Source organism: Vombatus ursinus, unplaced genomic scaffold (assembly GCF_900497805.2).
Source record: "Vombatus ursinus unplaced genomic scaffold, bare-nosed wombat genome assembly UNPS02009835.1, whole genome shotgun sequence".
NCBI lineage: Eukaryota > Metazoa > Chordata > Mammalia > Diprotodontia > Vombatidae > Vombatus > Vombatus ursinus.
Window position 1 is genome coordinate 3,944,206 of NW_020949613.1, and position 25,503 is coordinate 3,969,708.

Consider the following 25,503-nt stretch of genomic DNA (forward strand, 5'->3'; position numbering starts at 1 on the left):
AAGTGGCCAGAATTACATAGCCAAAATTCACTATCCTCCATAAACTAATTGATAGCTAATCCCCGTAATAAAAATGCAAATCCCCCAAAACCCTTGATAATTCAAAAAATGTATACTGGGACATTCTTACATACATTCACCTCAACCATTGACCCATAAAAATTAATGAATGATGTATTTAAGAGATGTTGCCATATCTAATCATCATAAATTTAAAACTATATGGAATAAAAAAAGGTCTGAAAATATAGATGTCTAGTAGAAGAAATTAAAGCCACATGGGAACAAGATGATGGACATATCATTCCTATCCTCCCATATACTACTGGAATTGTCTGAAAGACACTTGGAAGGAACACAAACAACAGATGCTTTTGTGCTAACTCTTTTATTCAAATGTTAAAAAAGCAATCATTGTCTCCATTTGCACAATTTTCCATCTAACATTTAATATTAAAGAATAATATATAGGATAGTGACTTGTCCCAGGCCTGTTTCTTTTTAAACCCCATGGAATATAAGATGAAAAGATTGTGGTAACAATAAATACTGACATTTTGTTCTTTATGTTATCCCATTTGATTTTCACAATGGTGCAGATAGGCTTATAGTGATCAAACAACTGTCCCTAAGTAATGTAGCTAAAATATGAATTTGCCCTCCTCTCCCAAAGACTTTCAGTTCTGCAGTGTGGAAGCATATTCTATGTATGTTGATTGTCAATAAAGATAGGCTCCAACACACTTTGAACAGACATTATCTTATTTTTAATAATATCATTCCTATGATGATATGAGGAAACAGTCAAGGAGTTTTAGTACCTAGGACAAAACTCAGTCATTGGAATCCAACAAATACCCCCAATAATTTTTCTATTTTACCACATTAGATCTCTTGACAATAGATTTATCTTTTACATCAGTAGGGCCCTCATGAACAGGTCTAGAATCATAACATAAAACAAATAAACAGATAAATGAGAAAGGATAACACCCTATGTTACTACCTAACTAAAATATAATCACTTACAATGAAATAGTACTTCATAGTTCACATAAAACTGTCAAATGCCTTAAAACCCTTGATGATCATAAAATCCATGTGAAGTAGAGAGTGGGAAACAGTATCTCTATTTTACAAATGAACATTAAGCCTCAAAGAAATTAAAGCCTTGCCCAAAGTCACACAACTAGTCAACAGTTCAGCTGTGTTCAACTCTTTCTCCAGCACTATCTCACATCTATGCTCTACTCTCATTGTTTCACTCAGTATCAAATAAAATCTCTCTCAAAATCATGACTTCATAAAAGAAAATCAGAAGAGAAAGTAAACCTTTATTTTTCATCTTTGTTATTTTGCTTTACACAACTATAATTTATTAGCAGCCAAATATATTTAAAAATTGAAGTATGAATGGTATACCCTTCAATGATAACAAAGAAATCAATCATTTTGTTCCTACATGGGTTTACAGGTTTTTTTTTTTCTTCTGCCCTAATATCTTTGTGGCATTCAAAAATCCTGGACAGCCTTTATTCCTACTGGTTTACTAATCTAATAATCCTGATTTAGATTGGTATGATAATCTATTCACCTTTATTTTTAAATCTCTTATAATTAATAATTTATAGTTACCACAGGACAAAGCAATAATAACATCTTACCTCTTGTAGAGGAGTCTATCTTGTTTACATATCTAAGAATATAGCTATCGATACAGATTAGATGTTTAACAAAAGTATGTTGAAGAATTGTCTAGAATAGTATCCTATATATCGCTGTCTTCAGTGAATGTTTGTTGAATAAATGGAGGGATAGATATGTGCATGATTAGCTTGCCTTTAGAAACAATCTTTGTTCTTTTCTTCCAAAGAATTGACAAATGAGATTTTTCCTAGTGGAAAGGTTACTGGACTTAGATCTCAGACAAGGTAAGTAACAACTATGAGATTCAGTTTTCCCATTAGTAAATGGCAATTATATTGTCCTGTTTATCTTGTTGTTGAACAGATAACATGAAAACAATACATATAGCACTTCCTAAATCTAAAACTTGTATGAATACATTTAGTTACTATTGTCACTTATATGCCTTCTTTTTGAATACAAGTAGTATTAGAACTAGATGGCGAGGGGAAAGAGTGGTTATGACAGAAAGGCCATTTTTGGCAACAGAATGGTGAAATTACTTATGAAGTGATAAAGTCAAAACAGAAGAATGGTATTGGATGAGAGATGGGTAAGTTGGGAAAGGAGTAATGTTGAGCTTGTTGATTAGTCTAGCTTACGAGCACAGAATTTAAGGGAAGTGACTCCCTAAAGACTACCTAAATTTCTGATATGCCCAATAGAGGAGCTGAGAAATAAAGGTCTATCTTAAAAGAAGCAAAAGATTGTGCAGACTTATGTATTTCTCTTTGCTGTATATAGTCCATCAGAGCTGTTTTGGGAGACTGATTCAACTTCTTCCATTTATAAAGTTTAAGGTATCCTGAAATTGAAATGTTATGAGACACCTATTTTTTTCTGCTTATAGATCAAAAGCCATTTCAGGAAATGCTTTTATAAGTTAATTAAAATTTAATATAATATATCCAGGGACAGGGGGTGTAAGGGAAACCACCAAATTAAATAGAATGTGATTTAAAAGAGAAACACAAGTAGCCAAGACAGCTGTTGAAGGTTAGTGGTTCTTATGGAATAGGATTCCAGCTTGGAACATGTGGAGGAAAGGCTAAGCAAGGTTATGATGAGGAATAACAAAAATCTTGAAATCCTAAGCTGCATTTGGAGGGGCTTTCATCAAGAAAAGGATGCTAGAAATCCTATTGGTTTGGCTATTCAGCATGGTGAGGTGGCCCAAAGCACAGAGTGAGTCATAGATAGTTCTCTGACCTGGGAGCCTGACATTTAAAACATATTTAGAAAGCAAAAATGAATAGAATTTTTGAGCCTCACACATCAACAAATGTGAATATATCAACGTGATAACCACTGACATTTTTACTAGAGAGAATGTGAATTGGATTTAGCCTCAGTAGTCCTGGGTTTTAGTCCACTAATAAGCTGTACCCACTTGGGCAAATCATTTCACATAACTGCGTCTCAGTTTCTTCATCTATAAAGTGAATGATCCAGATGAGTTGTACTCCTAAGTCCCTGCCAGTTATAAAATCTCAGGATTCTTTGATTCCATAAAAACATAATTTCCTGATGTCCCAATTATTTTAATATGGCTTTTCCTTTTTTTTCCTAATTCCTTCATCTTTTGTACTGTTCTACACAGATTAACAGAGAACATAAAAGAATGCATCAGTTGCTACTGTTTGACAGTATTCATAGACAAAAAAAGCAATGGAAAAGAGGTGCAAATTATAAAACTTAAGAGTAAACAAAGAGCTCTACAGAATTCTTGTGTCATGGGAGTGATGCAGGTGCATAGTCATCTTTTGTCACTTTGGGGAAATGAAACTGTGTTCTTCATTCAAATGCCATTAAGTTATTTACAACTAGATCTGGAGACTTCATATTTATCATTGTGAAGTATAAAGCCAAATGTCCCTCTTCCAGGAGCACCAAAGATTAACAGATTAGAATGTTTTCCACATGTCCATTTTTACTGTCAAGAGAATTTTAAAGACGTTTTCCAGCTTCCACAGCTGAGCCAGATGTCAATGGATCCCACAGTGAAGTGAAATTGGCAGAGTAGCCTTCTCATGACCCCAGAGTTGTTTTATCAAGGATCAGTTTTAAAGTCAAAAAGGCCATTTCTTGCTGAGGCCCACAATGGTTTCAGGGCCCCCTTCTCTCCCCAAATTGCACATAACTGCTGACTTGGTTAAACTAGTGATACCCAGCAGTATTCTGACTCCTCTCACACTTTGCTATAATTACTATTTATGTTGGCACAAGAGAAGTAAAGGGTCTTGTTTCCACTGAAAGTTTCCGGTCTCTGGTTTCAGTAACATCAGTGGAGGACATTATACCAGTCACATATTTTGTTGTCTAAACCAGGACTGGTAATTTACCCGTCAGTCTCCTCACTATGGTTTCTAATTACCATAGGTTGAAAGACTTCAGAGGAGACAATTTCTAAAATAGTTTCAATAATTAACAGTGAATGGTTTTTCTTTATTAATATTCTTGGGTCAGGAAATCATGGCTAAAAGGCCAACTATAGCTATGATGATATTTTTAATTCTTTAGAGAAATCATGTTGGCTTCCTTTCTCTTAATCCAGTGTTTGAGGAGTACTGAACCATAGCACAATACATTGATATAAAGAAGTAGTTATGTCATATTTACATATGGTACAATGCAAAGAGAACTGGCTCTGAAGTCAGAAGGACTGGCTTAAAGTTCCACCTCTAACACTTAGACATTCTGTGTCTGGGAAAGTCACCTATCCTCCCTAGGCTTGAGTTTTCTCATTCTGTCATCATACAATATTAAACATATATGGTTTACTATTCGAAATACCTTTAACACTAAAAATAATCTATTTAACCAGAATATGAAAGGGTTTAAAATGAGAAATATTTATTAGGTCATAAATTGGAAATACTAAATATAGTCCAACTGGCTAAAAGGAATAGAGGGTATTTATCCTTATTGAATATAAAACGCATATGATGTGTATTTTTGTATATATATAGAGCTAGAATTAGAATTAGAGAGAGATGAAGAGATAGAAATAAAAATATATTGTACCACTGAAACAAAGTAATCTTTAGAGAGTCTTCAACAAGTCATTTCTATTGCGCTTCATCATATAAAATTTCTTGATAGCTCTAACAATAAAAATAAGTGTGATCAATGATCCTATGGCAACCCTATGACAATTTAGTTAGGCAAAAAGATGTTTGTCTCTGTCACAGTATAGGAAAAGTCCTACACTAAGTTAAAATACAAGAGGGACTCCCTATAGATTGAGAGTTCCTTTAGATAATACTGTTTGTGCAAGATATTGTATTGGAAAGGGAAGTGAGTCAACCACATAATAAGAGTGAAAGATAACAAATACAAATCCTGAATCCTTTGCTGGTACCCATCTAATGATAAAAGACCTAGAAAAGGGTCTCAAATACTTTGTCAATCTTTTATGGGAGATTCTGAACAAATAGACAAGAATCACACAAAATGAAAAGGCATAGATAGAATGCAATCTGTACCACAAGAGGTAACAACTACATTATTGAGATCAGGGACTAACCAAAGGATAAGATGAACTAAAAGCAGGAACCATTTTAATAAACAATTAGCTTTTAAGGACCAAGATATAATTTTACAACTTATTAATTCGTTCTTATAAGACACCTATTACTAAGTGTAAGCATAAAAATACTTTTTTTTTCACTTAGCAGTATATTTTACTCGAACAGAAGCCTTATGTTCAAATTTGAAATATGAAACAGACTTGATCATGCCACCTTATTATTAGTTATTATTATTATTATTATTGTACCATTATACCATTATTAGAACTTCCTCCTGTGGTCACAAATCTTTCCAGAGCATCTCTTCATCCAGGCATTTCTTCTTTCTCTGGCAGGCTGCAAAGTTTGCAATAAAGAGGTCATGGTAGGTGGTGACCTCACAGTTTGCTAACTGACCTTCTGATTTTAATTTCAGATTTGAGCTAGCTGAATTAGTCTGTATTCATCTTTTCAGCACCTCATTATCTAACTGACATCCCCTCAAACCACCGTAATTCCAGTGCAAAAAACTCCTTGTTCTTAATTTTAGTGCATTCTTCTCTAACTAAAATTGTCTGAAGACTATGGATTGAATTCAATCCCATTTTTCCATAAGTATTTTTTTAATCATGGAGAATTGAACATGAAATGGAAAAATAGGGTAGGTAACCTAGTATTTCCATTTCCTTTTAATATCCTTATTCAATACTATGAGAGCTCCCTTAATAATTAATTTATCATACAATGGAGAAACTACTAATCTCTCCATCTCTTTTAAAGGCATAAAGGTGATTTGCCTGCCTTTAGTGTCACTCAAGCTAGATCAAGCTGTAAAAAAATTCTTCCAACTCTGTTTCTCTTTATCATAACATATTAAAACAATTCTCCCAGAGTATGTATGCCTTCCTATCTCATGTGTGGTTGCTAAGTTGTCTTTATGAGTTATGGATGTGAAAACATGGAATGAGGGTAATGACATAGTTCCCTATAAGAAACTAATTAACTTGTAGAAGATAGAATACATGCATTAAACCAGTGGTTTTTGAAATTATAGTTACATCTCTCTTTTTTACATAAACCTTATGGGCTGCCATCTCCTGCTACTCACACACACACTTCACAAAACAATCTACACTTGTTGCTTCACTTTTTTTTAAGTTACAGATTTTGGGACACAAGTTCATTACATGTCCTAAAAACCTTAGGGCACTTTTAAATTTGTATTGTATTTTGTACCTAGAAAAGAGAAAGAGAAATTTAAAAACAAAATAGATATTATAGATATTACTTTTAACTTCTGGACAAATATTGTCTAATTTGACTCAATAAACTGCATGGGGACCATCACCAGTCGCCATGATCTATATCTTGCCACTGGAACCACATAGCTCCAGAAGAGAGAGTGAAGCTGGTGACTTTGCACAGCCCTCCCTCACTTAAATCCAATTCAATCACCTTCTTGATGTCATGGTCCTCCACAAGAAAAAAAGACAAACAACAACAGCAACAACAACATTAAACTACAACCAACACAAAACAACTCATCTGTGTCAAGAACTGACACCAAGCCAATGGTGAAGAGGGCAAATCTCTCCATATTCAAATTCAATAGGCACCAACTCAAAATTGACTGTTTAAACATGCCATGTTAAATAGCTGCACACTGTATCTACCATAAGAGCAAATTCATCATGTTAGTCTCACTTCACTTAACTTTTATTTGAATTTTGTTTTAATTTAAAAAAAAAAGTAGATGCACTTATACAGAAGTTAAATTTAAAAATAACCAGTAATTTGGGCCATTGTTTGGTGTATCTCCCCATGGTATTCTCCCCCTCTCTGGGGGCAAGGGGAGATATCCCACATAGTTTGGAGAATGCTGTCTTAAACCTTTTATAAAAAAGGTGATAAGAACCTGAATCATGACCTGATATTAGTTGCCTCCCCATGGGCAGACCTTAACCCTAAACCTTTCTTAGCTTCCATTTCCTCATCAGTAAAATAGGAATAATATTTTTTGCACCGTTCACCTCAAGGGATTATAGTGAGGAAAGTACTGTATACACCTTAAGTGCGATGTAGATGAGAATTTCAATTATCTCTCTCCTCCAGTTCTACTCATTATTATTCTCTGATACTAATCTGTAAAATGGGATAGGATCCATCAACAATAGTGCATCATTTATGTGAGCATCCAATGAGATAAGATATGTAAACTCTTTTGTAAACATTAAAAATCTATATAAAATTAGCTATTATTAGTTATTATTCCATTTATCCTTATGTTTATGTATAAATATTTATGTGCACATATGTATATACACACACACACACATATACATATTTTATTTTTTCTGTGTGCTCTTTTCTTTTCCTTTTTTCTAAGGCAAGGTTTCTTAACTTTTTTTTCTTTTATAATGAAGAGGTTGAAAAGAGGAAAGACATGCTTTCATAAATATGTCTTTGGAAATCTAGTGAAGCCTATGGACCTCTCCTCAGAATGTTTTTAAATAATTGAAGGAAATTCTACATTTCAGTTAAGGGTTAGTGAAAATAGAGATATGATTTTTTTTTCACATCCAAGTTCACAGACCTACTTAAATTTATCCATGGGCCTCATATTAAAAAATCCTGGTTTTAATTTTTTGTTCAGAGGGTTCTTGACAGAAATTTGTCATTCAACCATAAACTAAAGTTTGTGTGCCACTTTCTTTTGTTGTTCTTCATTAAACACACATTTATTGGCATTCATTTTAGGTGAGAAAAATAACACGCACTCTGGGACCCTCAGCAAAATGTGGGGCTATGCCATTCCTCAAGCCCTGAGAATGTTTGAATATCCCACCCAACTTCACCAACTAGTAAGAAATTGCTATGATTTTAGGGACCTTAGTATTGAATGAAAATAAATATAGCTATATATATAGTCTAGAATATGGAAGGGAAAAAAAACTCTAGTACTAACCACCAGAATTTTGATAGAAGAGTACTGAGGAGAGACTACAAAAAGAGAATGCTCCTTGGCACTTATCATCATCACTGGAGCAGTTTTCCGTTGTCTCTACTGAAAATCCATAGTCTCCCAAGGCTCTTGCCTTTGCAGTCAGAGGACTGCTTCCATACCAATGAATGTTTTACATTGTATCTTCTATAGGATAGTACAGGCTCATCAGTTATTATAAGTTCTTTGAGCAGAGTGAAGATGTTCTATGCGAATGTATAATTTCTGTAATACCTTCTAAGTGCTCAGTAAATATTTGCTGAGTAAAGCAGTGACAGGGTTCAGAAAGTCTCAGTGGGAAAAATTAAACAGAGGAAGATAATTAGAAATAGTATTTTATATTGATGTTATCTTATACTATGAAGCTTAATATTTACACTGGAGTCTAAGTAGATATTTATACTTCATTCAACTTTTTGTCTACAGTGAAATTTTGAACTGTTATGGAAGCTAACAAAGAAAGCTAATTTTGTCTAGTTATTGTTCTTTCCCTCTCACCATCTCTGGTTCTAGGGCAAAGCTGCAATTTTTGAAGGCCCTTAAACACCTGGATTCTGCAATATATGATATAAATCTACAGAGCTATATTAAAATGTCATATCATGGCATGGATCCTGGATGCTTGAACATTCTCCTAGCAGATTATAAGCCATGGCAGATTCTATCAAACTGGTAAGGCATGAAGAAACAGAAATCGAATCTATCTATCTACGCTATCTAAGGAGCAATCTGGGAGTTATTCATTATTGATTATAAGGTAGTAAATTCTTAAACCTGAATCACAAATAAGTTAACAGAAATGGAACTCAAGAAGATATGATTGGTTGGAAAATACTAAGGCTACAGAGAGGGAATCAATATAAGAAATATAATCTTGAAAGCATCAAGACTGTGTTATATAATATACCAGGAAAGGGAAGATACCAAAAGAACTGGGAAAATGGCAGCCAAACTAATTCTCTAAAAATGTTGATCCAGAGGACATAGAAACTAAAAACCTGTTGGCCTACTTCCTTGAATTTATAATGAGTTTGTAGAAATGTTCTATACATATATTAAAAGGCAGCTAGATGGTACAGTGAATAGAGTCAGAAGCCAAAAGGACCTGAGTTCAATTCCAGGCTCAGACATTTACTAGCTGGGTAACCCTGGGCAAGTCACTTGACCTTCTCTGGCTCAGTTCCTAATTTGTAAAATGAGCTGGAGAAGGAAAAGACAACCACTTCAGTATCTCTGCCAAGAAAACCCCACAATGGGGTCATGAAAAGTTGGACATGACTGAAAGAACTCAAGAACAACAACACTTTAATTGAATGTATCTTTGATGAAAAGTTGGAAAGAGAAGAGGCATGCTTTTATAAATGATTTTCTAAAGCAGAACACATTTTCAAAGGCACATAAATGACCAAAACATTCAGAGAATGCCAGATTACACTCTATATTGATTCTTGATTACATAGGTACAGAAAGCTTTTGGCTCTGAAGAACAAAATATAACCTTAAGGGCCCTTCTCCAACAAACCTTCTCATGAATATGCTAAGATCATGTAAACCACAGAATTCTCTTCAGTGAATAATGATTCTTGTAAAGTAGGGTATAAAACATGAACATGGATGTTTGGTAAAGATGTTTGCTACTTTCATGGGGGAGGAGGTACTCTGGAGTAACTATAAGTGTTGAGGTCCTCTAAGTATTTGTTTTTATGTGCCCTGGCAGAATTAAAGCCAAGAACATCATACAGCTTCTTTAAATGTGATTTACAATCAGTCCAAAAAGTTCATCCTGATAATCAGCGGAGGAATGATCAAGTTGATAAAGAATGTCTTTTGTCCAGAATATGGTAAATATTGGATCCAAACAGCTGGATAAGCATCGAGCTACTCAACCAGTATATTTATATATTGAACAGACACTGTGTTCATACACATACCATGAGCTAAGCTAGAAGTGAATAAGAGTAATAGAGTAGTCTGAGTTTCGTTTGGGGAATGGTGCGGTACTTTCAGTGATACCAAGCTGCTCCACAACCCCTTATCTCATCCTTCACAAGCATCATTCCAACCCTAATTTTCTCTCAGTGATACTATATACAGTTGAGCCTGAGGCACCAGTGATAAACTTAAGTGGAGACATCCAACAGTTAGTTAGAAATATGGACCTGGGGCCTTAAGCAGAGGCAAAGATTTGAACTTCTTCTGCATATTGGTGATAACTGAAGTCACGAGCGCATATAAGACTGACAAAGGACAGAATATAGAAAAAGAAGGGAAAGAGTCAACAATAAAGTCTCTGGGTTCATTAGTGATTAAGGTGCAGATATTGAATTAACATTCAGGTAAGTTGGAGAAAATCTATAGAAGTGCAGTATTATGGAAGCCAAGAAACAACTGAGGATCAAGAATTTGTCAACATTATCAAATACACAGAGGATTGAAAAATTAGTAAGGAGATCATTAAGCAACTTTAGAGTGAATAGTTTCAACAAAGTGAGAAAACAAATTCAAATGGCAAAGACCTTTGGAAAGAAACACTAATTTGGAGGGAATTGATGCAGGATACTTTTTTTTTTTAAATAGAAATGAGTTTCACTGCAAACTCATTAAAATATTAGCATAAATACTAGAGATTAGCTAAAATCTTGTGACGTTTCATAGGATCATAGATTTAGAGCTGGAAAGAATATCTATAATTATTTTCTATCTACATATAACTTCAAGGTAGATTTTGCTTTTCTTTAAAGGAAGAAAGGAACGGAAGAAGGAAGGAAGGAAGGAAAAAAGGAAGGAATGAAGGAATAAAGGAAGGAAGGATTTTGTAAGCACCTAATATGTGGTAGTAGGCACTTTGTTCAGCAGCACTTTACAAATATTATCTCATTTGAACCTCACAACATCCTTGGGAGTTAGGTGCTATTATTGTTTCCATTTTACTGTTGAGTAAATTGGGATAAACTGAGGTTAAGTGATTTGTCCAGGGTCATACAGCTAGTAAGTTTCCAAGGCAGGATTATAACTCAGGTCTTCCTGACTCCATGTCCAGCATTGTCCTAGGTAGAGTTGGGGAAAAATCATAAAGCCACCTTCACTTTGAAATTAAATGAATATTTTAGCAATTAGAATTATTCTTGCCTTTACTATTTATTAAAGGGTAAGGGGATGATGCCTGTTGTTTCTAATGACTAACTTTGCAGGTATATTGAGAAGAGCAAAATGTCAATTCCTTGCTTGAAGGAACTCTCACTTTTGTTTCTGTGGCCCAATGGCCTAGCACAATGCCTGGCAAATATTGCAATGGAATCATAGATTTAGATCTGGAAAGCACCTTAAAAGCCATGTAGTCCAACCCCTCACTTTACAGATGAGTAACTGAGGCCCTAAGAAATTAAGTGACTTGCCCACGGTCATATTTATAATAAATAGGAGACAGAATTAGAATCCAGGTCTTTCGATTCCAAACCCACTGAACTATGCTGTCTCATGGTGGATACTTAAAATGTATATCGATTCATTATTTCAAATGTTATATCTGTAATCTATAAAAAATTGATTTTCAAAGCACTGAAATATGCATATAGAAAAATATTTTTTAAATATAAAGGAAAACATTTCTTTAACTTGAGGAATTCTGACTGAAAACAATGGAGTTTGGTTACTGTCAATGAATTCTTCTGGGAATGTATTTGTAGAATGTAAAACTCTTTATGGAGAAGTATGAAATTAGATTTTCTGCAGTCATTAGAAGATGAATGTATAAAGAACCTGCTCCTTACAGCATCCTTTTTCCTCTGCAACATTTTAAACTCAGGAAAATGATGTGAAATAGTTTTCAGTATAGTATAAAGAAATATTTTTAATCAAAGACCAAGAAAACAAAAAATATTGAAACTTTAAGAGGAATTAAAAAATTAACTTTATATAAGCATCCATAAAAAATTAAAGACAATTCCAAGTGAACTGATTTTTTTTTCTTAACTAAGGCAGTTGCAAAGATCTAAATATCAAGCTACATTCTATTAATATATAGCCTCTACCAAGCATTTTGATTGTACATTACATTATCTTCTCTCCTCTCCATCTCACAATAGTCCCCTAGCTGATCTCCCTACATTTGGTCATTCCTTTGCACACTGTTTGCAGATAAATTTTCTTAAAACATTGTTATGCAAAGACATAAACCACTTCCTCCCACTATGTCCAAAACTTCCCCTGGTTTCCCAGTGCCTATTGAAACTTGAAGCACTTTAGCCTGACATTCAAAACAGTCCTCAATTTTCCTCTTCCTTACATTTCAAACCTTATCTTGCACTACTACCTTCCTATTCAGCAGTGGGGCTTATTGTAGTTTGTGTCATGGAACTCTTGGAAGCCTAGTGAAGTCTATGGAACCCTTTTCAAAATAATGTTTTAGAATGAATACAATTAAATGCATAGGATTGCAAAAGAAACCTAATATATAGAAATAGAGATATAAATATACAAGCAAAAAAGTTCACAGACTCCAGGTTAAGAACCTTTCTACTACAGGGTGTCCCTAACCTAAACCCTGTTTCCTTAATTGGGCTCTGCTCAAAGCTATAATGCTCTCTACCATTGCCCAAGTCATTGCCAAGTACCAAAGCACCTCTATTGAATCAATCAATCCAAGTGCCTGGAATGCTCTTCTTCATCCTCCCTATTGTTCTAAATATTACCTTTCTTCCAAGGTGCAATTTTTGGAAATGGCCATTTTTTGATTGTCTATTTTCTAACAACATCTTATTTTAAAGATTTTTGGTGTACTATGTACTACAATCAATAAACATCTATTGAATATTCCCCAGGCAGTGTCCTCTAAACAAAAAAAGAAAACAATCCTTGATTACTGTTCTTTCTTTGAATTTCTATAAACTATCTGTAGCAACAAATAAGACAATGGCATCAATAGTAGCAACACCACATTTATATAATGTTTGAGCTGGAACTTGAGAAAATCAAATTGATTCTATTCTGTAATTGATTTTATTTTGTACCACTACTGAGATTTTTCACATTTCATCTGTCTGAGTTAAGTTTGGAAGTTCAGCTTTCCTGTAAATCATGCATTGTCTCTAAGTTAAGTTTAGAAGTTCAGTTTTCCTGCTAATCACACTTCTATTCTTGTGTCAAGGATATCTGTTATCCTTGAAGGATGCTGGTGGATGCCTGGGAATATGGTCTGTTTTCCCTGAAACACTGTCTGTCCTTCATGAATGTCCTGTCTGTTATCACTGTGACACTAACTAGCCATGAAGGTGGACACCACTAGTGAGCTTTTCATAGTGACAAGATAGGAGGAGCTGTCAACAGCCATAAATTCCAAATTTCCAGCCAATCATATTGTCCTCTATGTCGATGATGTTTCTGATTTTATAACCAATCATATTGTTTTCCTCATCTCATCTATGATGCTGCCTTCTAGCTTTTGGATGTTCTTCCTTTCACCCACAAAAAGAAATAATCTGTCAGCCCTCATTCAGGGTATTTTGGCTTATTTGGGAACTAAACACCCCGTTACTGGTAACTGTTAGCCTTACCCAATAAATGGAACATGCTCAGAACTTTGTTGTTTCAAGTTGCCCTAATTTCAATTGAGACAAAGCTTTATAAAAGCTCTTCCTTATAACCACTTTCCACTTCCCTAACCCCAGAAGTAGGAAGTTCTGTATCATTTCCTCCCTTTTAGATAGAAGTGAAAAGTGAGGCTCAGTCAGGATGTATAGTTTTAGAGCTAGAAATTATGTTAGAGGTTATGTAGTCTAACCTCCTCAATTTACAGATGAGGAAGCTGCAGCCCAGAGACTTTAGGTTACTTGCTTAAGATTACCACAGATAGTAAATATCTCCAGTTAACAACTCAACTAAATTACCTTGTATTTATTTTGTGCATATCTTTTGCATACTTTTGTTATAAATGTTTTCTAGGCCAGTAAAATATAAGCCCCTTAATGACAAGACACTTTCATTTCTATCTCTCCAGCATTTAGGATAGTTCCTAGCATGTAAAATATGCTTATTCATTGTCTAACTGAGTAGTCTTCCTCAAAGACCTAAAGGCAGGGATAATATATCATACTTTGTAAGCCCAGTACCTAGCACAGCTCCCTAGATTTAACAGATATTCAATCAATGTTTTTTGATAATGATCAATATGTAGGCAAGGAATGTACAATGTAAAATTCAGGAAAATAAGGTCCATGAAAAAATACAATCTTAAAATGGCCATTTCAAAATTTAACTTAAGACATATGTCCAAAATGATGAAAATAAACCTAAATTTTCATTTTCTGAACTCATTTAATGGAAAATGAAGGATTTTTAAGATTTATGGCAATATGAAAATCCATTGCCATACATAAAATATTCATCGGCAAACCTAAAAAAAAAATTTTTAGAGAGAGCATCAAAATAATCTAAAGCACTGAACATTAGGAATAAACAAAAGCCACCCTTCGTCCTCACCCATGAAGCCCATTTTAGAGAGTTCCTCAAATTAAGTTCTCTTAAAAATAGTAAACAAATGAATCAAAACACGTATGGGCAAAACCCAAAAGCAAAACAGGAAATGGTCTCAATACCAGAAAGAATTCATGGAAGAGCTCAAAAAGTGCTTAAAAATCATATTAAGAGTGGTAAAATTTAAAAAAAATGAGAAAAGAAATGTAAGAGAATTGTTTAAAAAGACTAAACATCATGGAAAAAGAAAATTGCTTAAAAAGTAGAATTGACCAAAGGGAAAAGGAGATAAAAAGATCCACTGAAGAAAAAAAAAATTAGTTAAAGAGGACAATTAATCAAATCAAAAAAGAAAGGACAAAAGCTAATTGAGGAAAACACCTTAAAAGTTAGAATTGGGCAAGTGGAAGCTAATGACTCTATGAGACATTAAGAATCAATCAAATTCAAAAGAATGAAAAAAACTAAGAAAATGTACAATACTTCATGGGAAAAACAACTTACCTGGAAAATAGATCCAGGAGAGACAATATCAAAATTACTGGGCTACCTGAAAGCCAAAATAAAAAAAGGACCTGAACAGCATCTTTCAAGAAATTATAAAGCAGAATTGCCCTAATATCCTGGAACCAGAGGGCAGAATAGGTATTTGAAAGAATCCACTGATCACCTCAGGAAAGAGATCCAAAGATAAAAACCTCAAGGAATATTATAGTTAAATTTCAGAACTATCAGGTAAAGGAAAAAAAGAATACTACAAGAAACAATTAAAAGATCAGGGAGCCACAATCAGGATTACACAGGACTTGTCAGCTGCAACTTCAAAAGACTAGAGATCATGGAACATGATATTACAGAATACAAAGGAACTAGGACTACATCCAAGAATCACTTACCTGGCAAAATGAAGTATAATACATCAAAGGATAAATGGTCATTCAATGAAATAGAAGGATTTCAAGCTTTCATAAGGAGAAAACTGGAATTAAACCAAAGTTTTGATCTCCAATATCAAGATCCAAGAGAAGCATAAACAGGCAAAAAGGAAAAAGAAAACAAGGGATTCAATAGAGCTAAACTATTTACATCCCTACATGGGAAAATGATACTTGCAATTCCTAAAAAAATGTATCACTAATGGTACAGTAGAAGAAACATACATAAACAGAGGGCATAGGTATAAGGCTGAAGAAGGTGAAGAAATGACATACAAATTAAAGGAAGAGAAAGATGGGTACAATGGATGTAGAAGGAAGAGGCTCTAAAGACCTAGTATGGTAGAGGGGAAGATGGGAAGGTGGGCAATGGGCATTGCTTGAACCTTACTCTCATCAGTATTGACTCAAAGAGGGAATCATATACATAATCATATGAATGTAGAAATCTATCTTATCTGACAGGGAAGTAGGAAGGGAGGATATTAAGTAAAGGGGGATGGGGACTGACTGAAGGGAGGGAAGATAAGGGGAGGTGGTAAACAGAAGCAAAACATTGGTGAGGAGGGAAAGGTGAAAGGAGAGAGAAGACAAACAAGAGGAAGAACAGGAAGGAGGGAAATAAACAGACAGTAATCATAACTGTGAATGTGAATGGGATGAACACTCTCATGAAAGCAGACAGCAGAGTGGATCAACAACCAGAATCCTTCAATATGTTGTTTACAAGAAACACATTTGAAGCAAGAGACACATGTAGAAAAAAGGTAAGGGGCTGGAGCAGAATCTACTATGCTTCAGCTGAAGTTTAAAAAAAAAAAGCAGGGATAGCAATCCTGATCTCACACAAAGTAAAAGCAAAAATAAATCTAATTAAAAGAGAAATAGAAGGAGATTACATCTTGCAAAAAGGTACCAAAGACAATGAAGCAATATCAATGCTAAACATATATGCAACAAATGGTAAAGCTTCCATATTCTTAAAGGAGAAGTTAAGTGAGTTACAGGAAGAAATAAGACAGCAAAGACATACTAGTGGGGGACCTCCACCGTCTCTTCTCAGAACTCAATAAATAAATCTGACCAAAAAATAAACAAGAAAGAAACAAAGAGGTAAACAGAATCTTAGAAAAGTTAGATATGACAGACTTTTGGAGAAAATTGAATGGAAACAGAAAGAAATATATCTTTTTCTCAGCAGCAAATGACACATCCACAAAAACTGACCATATAATTAGAGCATAAAAACCTCAAAATCAATGTAGAAAGGCAGAAATACTAAATGTATTCCTTTTGAAGCATAATGCAATAAAAATTACATTCAACAAAAGGCAAGGAAAGATAGATTAAAAATTAATTGGAAACTAAATAATCTAATCCTAAAGAATAAGTGGGTCAAAGAATAAATCATAGAAATAATCAACAATTTCATTAAAGAGAATGACAACAATGAGATAACATCCCAAAATTTATGAAATACAGTGAAAGCAGTACTTTGGGCAATTTTATTTCTCTAAATTCTTATATAAAAATTAGGAAAAGAATAGATCAATGAATTGGACATACAACAAAAAAAAGTAGAAAAACAAATTAAAAATTGCAAATTGAGCATCAAATTGGAATTCCTGACAATCAAAGGTGAGATTAATAAGATTGAAAGTGTAAAAGAAAAAAAAACTATTGGACTAATATTTGGTTAATTCAATTAAAAAAAGAAGAAAACCAAATATCCAGTATTGAAAATGCAAAAGGTGAAATCACCACCAACAAAGAAGAAATGAAAGTAATCATTAGGAAATATTTTGCCCAATTATATGCCGGTAAATCTGACATTCTGAGCAAAATTGATGAATATTAACAAAAATATAAATTATCTAGAGAAGAGATCAAGAAATAGAATGACTAAATAAACCCATTTCAGAAAAAGAAATTAAACAAGCCATTAATGAATCCCCTAGGAAAAAATCCCCAGGACCATATGGGCTCATGAATGAATTCTACTAAATATTTAAAAAAAAACAATTAATTCCAATACTATATAAACTTTTTGGAAAAATAGGTGGAGTTCTGCTAAACTCCTTTTATGACACAAATATGGTACTGTTACCCAAACCAGGAAGAGCTAAAAGAGAGAAAGAAACTTATAAACTAATCTCCTAATGAATACTGATACATAAATTTTGAACAAAATTCAAGCAAGGCAATTACAGCGATATATCACAAGGATTATACACTATGACCAGATGGGATTTATACCAGGAATCAGGACTGGTTCAAAATTAGGTCAACTATAATTGAGCATATCAATAACAAAACCAACAGAAATCATATGATTATCTCAATAGATGGTGGAAAAAAAAACTTTTGACAAAATACAGCACCCATTCCTATTAAAAACACTAGACAGCATAGGAATAAAGGGAGCATCCCTTAGGATGATAAACAGTATCTAGTTAAAACCATCAGCAAGCTTTATATATAATGGGGATAAGCTAGAAGCCTTCCCAATAGGATCAGGGGTGAAGCAAAGATGTCCACTATCACTGCTACTATTCAATATAGTACTAGAAATATTAGTTATAGTAATAAGAGAAGAAAAATAAGTAAAAGGAATTAGATTAGGCAATGAGAAAATGAAACTACCACTCTTTGCAGATGATATGAAGGTATACTTACAGAATGTTAGAGAATCTATTAAAAAAACTAATTGAAATAATTAACTTTATCAAAGTTGCAGGATATAAGATAAATCCACATAAATCATCAGCATTTATTTATATAACCAACAAAGACCAGCAGCAAGAAAGATAAATATAAAATACTTGGGAGTCTACCTGCCAAGACAAATCCAGAAACTATGTGAACACAATTACAAAACGCTTTTGACACGAATAAAGTCAGATCTAAACAACTGGAAAAATATCAATTGCTCATGAGGAGGCCAAGCCAATGCAATAAAAATGACAATTCAGCCTAAATGAATTTATTTATTCAATGCCATATCAATAAAACTAACAAAAATCATTTGATAGAGTTAGAAAAAATAACAACAAAATTCATCTAGAGGAAGAAAAGGTCAAATTTATCAAGGGAAATAATGAAAAAAAATACAAAGGAAGGTGGCCTAGCAATACCAGATTTCAAACTATATTATAAAGCAGTAATCATCGAGACTATCTGGTACTGGCTAAGAAATAGAGCAATAGATAAGGGGAATAGATTAGGCACACAAGACACAGTACTCAATGACCATAATATGCTCATGTTTGATAAACCCAAAGACTCCAGCTTCTGGGATAAGAACTTGGTATTTTACAAAAACTCCTGGGAAAACTGGAAAACAACAGGGCACAAGTTAGGTATAGACCAATATCTCACAATGTATACCAAGAAAAAGTCAAAATGGGTGCATGCTTTAGACATAAAGGGTGATACCATAAGCAAATTAGAAGGGCAAGGAATAGTCTATTGCCAGATCTCTGGGGAGGGGAAGAATCCATGATCAAACAAGAGGTAGAGAGCATTATGAAATGTAAATTAGGTAATTTTGATTACATTAAGTTAAGTTTTTGTACAAACAAAAACAATGCAACCAAATTAGAAGGAAAGCAGAAAGTTGGGAAACAATCTTTATACAAATGAGCCCTGATAAAGGGCTCATTTCTCAAATACATAGAGAATTGAGTCAAATATATAAGGAAACAAGCCATTCCCCAATTGATAAATGATCAAAGGATATGAACAGGTGATTTTCAGATGAAGAAACCAAAGATATCCATAGACATATGAAGAAGTGCTCTAAATCATTTCTGATTCAAGAAATGCAAATTAAAATAACTCTAAGATACCACCTCATACCTTTCAGATGGCTATTATGATGAAAAGAAAAAATGATAAATGTTGGAGAGGATGTGAGAAAATTGGGACACTAATGCATTGTAGGTGGAGTTGTGAACTGATCCAATCATTTTGGAGAGCAAAATGGAACCATGCCCAACTATGCCCTAAAACCCATGCATACCCTTTGATCCACCAATACCACTACTAGGTCTGTATCCCAAAGAGATTATAAAAAGGGGGAAAGAACCTACATGCACAAAATTATTTATAGCAGCCCTTTTCATGAAGGCAAAAATATTGGAAATTGAGGGGATGCCCATCAGTTAGGGAATGGTTGAACAAACTGTGGTATATGAATATAATGGAATACTATTGTGAAATAAGAAATGATGAAGAGGCACATTTCAGAAAAAAAAAAAACAGACCTGGAAAGACTTGTACCAAGTGATGCAAGGGCAGAACCAAGAAAACTCTGTACATACTATCAACAACATTGTGTGATGATCAACAATGAAAGACTCAGCTTTTCTCAGCAGTACAATGATCCAAGACAAGTACAAAGGACTCATGAAGAAAAATGCTACCCAGATAAAGAACTGGTAGACTCTGAATACAGACCAAAGCATACTTTTTTAAAACTTACTTTATTCTTTTTCATGGTTTTTATCCTTTTGATCTGTTTCTTCTTAATATGGAGATACCTTTCATATGATAGCTGAATTTTCATAATTTTTCTCTACTATGGAAAGGGTATGGTCCTCATTCAAGAAATTCTAGGGGGCAGAGCCAAGATGGTGGAGTAAAAGCAGTGACTTGCTTGAGCTCTCCCCCAAACCCCTCCAAATACCTATAAAAATGACTCTAAACAAATTCTAAAGCAGCAGGACCCACAAAAAGACAGAGTGAAATAAATTTCTAGCCCAAGATAACCTGGATGTTTGATCAGAAAGGTATATCACACTGGGTTGGGAGAAGAACGCATTTCAGTGTGGGTGCACAGGCCACAGCAAACATGGAGCAGGCCTCAGAGGACTGAATCGCAGGCAGCTGTGGCAGTTTCCAGATGCACGTTTCTCAATGCACGAACGCCGAAGACAACTTAGAAGGTCAGTGAGAAAAGTCTGTTTCTGTGATGAGAGAGAAGTGCGGGGTCCCAGTCCTATTCTCTTAGCATGACCCTGGGGCAGCGGCTGCCTCCTGAGCTTCTGGCCCACAGACTGAAGGGGAATCGAGTGGCTGATCAGAGGAGGATTGCAGGGATCTCTCTGCTGGTGCAGGATTCTCTTGCTTTGCCCAGGCTTAGATCTGGGTTATAGTTCTGAGGGGCGGTCCTGGGGTGAGGAGGAGCGCTGGCATGGTGGAGCTTGTAGTGGCTGTGGAGAGGAAATCCTCCTCACAGTTCCAAGACAGAAAAGAGTGCTTGTGGTCACTCATGCACCAGAGGACAGGCCAGGAAAGGAGTAAACACCTCGCCCTTGATCATAGCACCTTGGAAGAACGGAAAATTTACAGGTCCCTAGAAGAATCTCTGAAAACAGTTGCACAAAACCCCTGAAGCTTGGGACAGTATATTCTCCACACTTGAAACAGACCCCTACCTTAACAAAGAGTTTATAACTCAAGTAATTGGCCAGGATCATGAGCAAGCAGCTCAAAAGGAGTCACACTATATTATCTTACTTTGGTGACAAAGAAGATCAAAACACACAACCAGAAGAAGACAACAAAGCCAAAGCTCCTATATCCAAAGCCTCCGAGAAAAATATGAATTGGTTCCAGGCCATGGAAGAGCTCAAAAAGGATTCTGAGAAGCAAGTAAGAGAAATAGAGGAAAAACTGAGAGTGATGCTAAAGGAGACCCAAAAAAATACTAAAGAAAATAACACCTTAAAAATAGCCTAACCCAAATGTCAAAAGAGGTCCAAAAAGTCAATGAGGAGAAGAATGCCCTCAAAAGCAAAACTGGCCAAATGGAAAAGAAAGTCCAAAAGATTGCTGAAGAAAATACTTCCTTAAAAATTAGAATGGAACAATTGGAAGCTAGTGACAATTTGTGAAATCAAGGCACTGTACCACTAATCCAAAAGAATGAAAAAATAGAAGAGAATGTGAAATATCTCACTGGAAAAGCAACTGACCTGGAAAATAGATCCAGGAGAGAGAATTTAAAAATTATTGGACTATCTGAAAGTCATGATCAAAAAAAGAGCCTAGACATCATCTTTCAAGAAATTATCAAGGAAAACTGCTCTGCTGTTTTAGAACCAGAGGGCAAAATAGAAATCGAAAGAATCCACCGATCTCCTCCTGAAAGAAATGCCCAAAGGAAAACTCCTAGGAATATTGTAGCCAAATTCCAGAATTCCCAGGTCAAGGAGAAAGTATTGCAGGTAGCCAGAAAGAAACAACTCAAGTATTGTGGAAACACAATCAGGATAACACAAGATTTAGCAGCTTCTACATTAAGGGACCGGAGGACATGGAGTATGATATCCCAGAGGGTAAAGGAGATAAGACTACAACCAAGAATCACCTACCCAGCAAAACTGAGTATAATCCTTCAGGGTAAAAAAAAATGGTCATTCAATGAAATGGGGACTTTCAAGTATTCCTGAGGAAAAGACCAGAGCTGAATATTAAATTTGACTTTCAAATACAAGACTGAAGTGAAACATGGAAGAGGTAAACAGGAAAGAGAAATCATAAGAGACTTATTAAGGTTGTACTGTTTACATTCCTGCAGGGAAAGATGATATTTGTAACTCATGAGTCCTTTGTCAGTATTAGGGTAGTTGGAGGGAAAAATTATATGTATGTATAGATAGATAGATAGAGGGCACAGGGTGAGTTGAAGATGAAGGGATGATATCTGGAAAATAAAATTAAGGGGTGAGAGAGGATTATACTGGGAGAAGGAGAAAGGAAGAAGTAGAATGGGGTAAATTATCTCATATGAAACAGAAAAGAAAAAGTTTTTACAGTGGAAGGGAAATGGGGGAAGGTGAGAGGGAATGAGTGAATCTTATTCTCATAGGATTTGGTTTCAGGAGGGAATAACATACACAATGGGGTATGGAAATCTATCTTACCCTACAGGAAAATAAGGGGGGAAGGGGACAAGAGAGCAGGGGGTTGATAGAGGGGAGAGCAGATTGGGGGAGGGGAGAATAAAAAGCAAACACTTTGGAGGAGGGACAGGGTCAAAAGAGAATAGAATAAATGGGGGGTAGGATAGGATGAAGGGAAATATACTTAGTTTTTCACAACATGACTACGATGGAAGTGTTTTGCATGACTACACATCCATAACCTGTATCGAGATGCTTGCCTTTTCAATGAGGGTAGATGGGTAGGGAGGAAGGGAGAAAATCTGTAACCCAAAGTTTTAAGAACACATGTTACAAAAAAGAAAAAAAAAGAATTAATGTAGCTGTATTCCATGTAATTTAAGATAGAAATTGAGCTCCAACATGTTTGTCATTATCTAAGCTAGATAAGATCCTATTTCTAGATGTAGTGGGTAGATGGGCCAATGAGGTCCTCATTCTCAGAGTATGCACAGTATAGACAACTACTTGCTGTCAATCCATGTAGAGTTCAAATGAGCCTGCTTTGAGCATGTTTACTGGAAGAATCCTGCCTCCCAATTCAGAACATGTATAGGAAACCTAGGACTATTTCATGTCAGCTTACTGTGTGGTGACAAGGAGTCTTTTTATTGGTTGCTGAGCCAGAATTATAAATAAACAAAATAAGAATATATACAATCTCTCTCTCCTCCCTGGTGGCCTTTGAGAAAGGAGGAAGGAGAAATGCTATAAGATTCCTGGTAGATGGAGAAGTAAAAGTAGCGGTGGTATAAGACATCATGTAGCCATGAATGCATGATATTATTTATGTCTTTGTTATAAGTATTCTTTCTTGATATTAGACAAATGAGTGTCAGAGATTGAATAGACAAGATTATGACTTTGTATGTTTCTAAAAAATAGAAGTGCCATTAGAGATTCAACAACTAGAGTCCAGAGTAGAGACTTCTAGTAGCTACAAAAGTTTAGCTAAGTGAAAAGCTTGTTAGAAATCTCCTTTTCACACAGTAAGTTGATTAAAAAAAAAAAAACAACAATCATAGGAGATCTTTGCATATTCTGAGTTGGGGCGGCAGGACCTCTACTTTGCATGCCCAGAAGCAATCTCACCTAACCTCCCGATTGGCAGGAGGTGAGGACTAATATACATGCTTTAAGGACTAGACCCTTATTTAGCCAGTCCCCCTATACAAACAGTTAGGATAAAATACTAGCTGATGGGATAGCAACCTACTGACACCAGTGGAGGACGGTGCATCATCAAGACACAGAGCAGATAACTTTTTGGAAATAGTACAACAGACTTCAAAGTGAACTATGTGGAAGCAACTCACATGGGGACCAAGGATGTTCTTATAATTATATGTATGTGTGTTATTATATATAAACATATAAACCATATTATTCATGTATAATATATAGACCAATTATATATAATTATAATATATACATCAAAATTATATGTATATTCAAAATTATATTTATATTTCCATTAGAAATGTAAATTTTCCATTTATATTTTAAATAACATGAGAATTTACACTTCGAAAAAATGGAAATTCTAAGCATAATTCAGCAGATAGAAGAGTTTGGCTTTTTTTTTTTTTTTTTGAGAGGCAGTGAAGTATAGTAGAGATATCACTTGACACTGAATCAGAAGATCTAAGAATGATTTCCAACTCTGACACTTACTAATTACATGACTTTGGACAAGTCAGTTAAACTCATCATGCCTCAGCTTCCTTGTCAGAACAATGGGGATATTAATTTTGCACTTACCTCAGAAAGTTGCTTTGAGAAAAATGCTTTGACAATCTTAAAGTACTATGTGAATGTTAGGTATTGGCATCATGGGAACATAGACTTGGAACTGAAGGAATGTTAGAAGCCAAACAGACCAAGTCCCTCCTTTTACAGATAAGGCAACTAAAGTAAAATGAAGTGACTTGCTCCAAGTCAGATAGGTAGGAAGTAGCAGGCTGAATAGTTGAACTAAGATTCTCCAAATCCAAACCTCGTCTTCTTTTGATGGGATCGTGTTGTCTCATTATTGATTTTGGTTTCAGGCTGACAGAACACCTTCTGGGCATCCCTAAAATCACAGCATGTGGACAGTAACCTACTCCACTTATTTCTCTTCATCTCAGCAGCAAATGCATTTAGTTGCAATCACAAATTAGGGAAATCCAACTAGAAAGAAAAGATTTTGAACTATTTTACATATGAGATAAAACAATTGGATGCAAATGTGTAAAATAATTAGTTCTAAAATAATAAGGATTATAATAATAAAATTTTGAGTTGATAGGTATTAAACAAGGTGAGGGGAAAAGGAAGATGAAGAATAGAGAAAGTTACTTCAAACAATTGGGGTATGCAAGCAGAAATCTATACAAACAAAGAAGAAGGATTGAGGGAGAGGCTTTTGTTTGAATTTCACTCTTATATGAACTGGTCAAAAGAGGGAAACAAACAAACACAAACAGTTGGGTAAAGAAATACATTTCATTCAATGGTGAAACAAAAGAAAAGAGGGAGGATAAGAAGGAACCTAGATTAAAGGAAGGATCAGTATTAAGGAAAATCACTTGTTAAAGAAAGAATGAGAAACAAAATATATACATACATATGCATGTATAACTTTATATGTATCCATATACATGTGTATATACACATATATGTGCATATATTTACATATATGCATGTATAAGTTAATAAGATCTAACCCCTTTCATCAAATTGATGAATATGCCATGCAACTAAAAATAACTAAAAAACAAATACATTATTTAAAACTTAAACATGAAAATAAAAATCCTAAAAATCAAAGAAGAGTGTAATGAAATTGAAAGTAAAAATGCTATTTAATCAATTAGCAAAACTAGTATTAAAAAATACTGTTAGGAGGTGGTGCCAAGATGGCAGAGTAAAAGCAGGGACTCACCTGAACTCTCCCCCAAACCTCTCCAAAT

General features: G+C 34.7%; 1 protein-coding gene across 2 annotated transcripts in view; it reads right to left on the minus strand.

Annotated features, from left to right (window-relative positions):
* The window catches only part of HMGCLL1 (3-hydroxymethyl-3-methylglutaryl-CoA lyase like 1), a 254,943-nt gene that overhangs the window by 36,851 nt on the left and 192,589 nt on the right, over positions 1 to 25,503 (minus strand). The gene's annotated exons all lie outside the window — the stretch shown is intronic.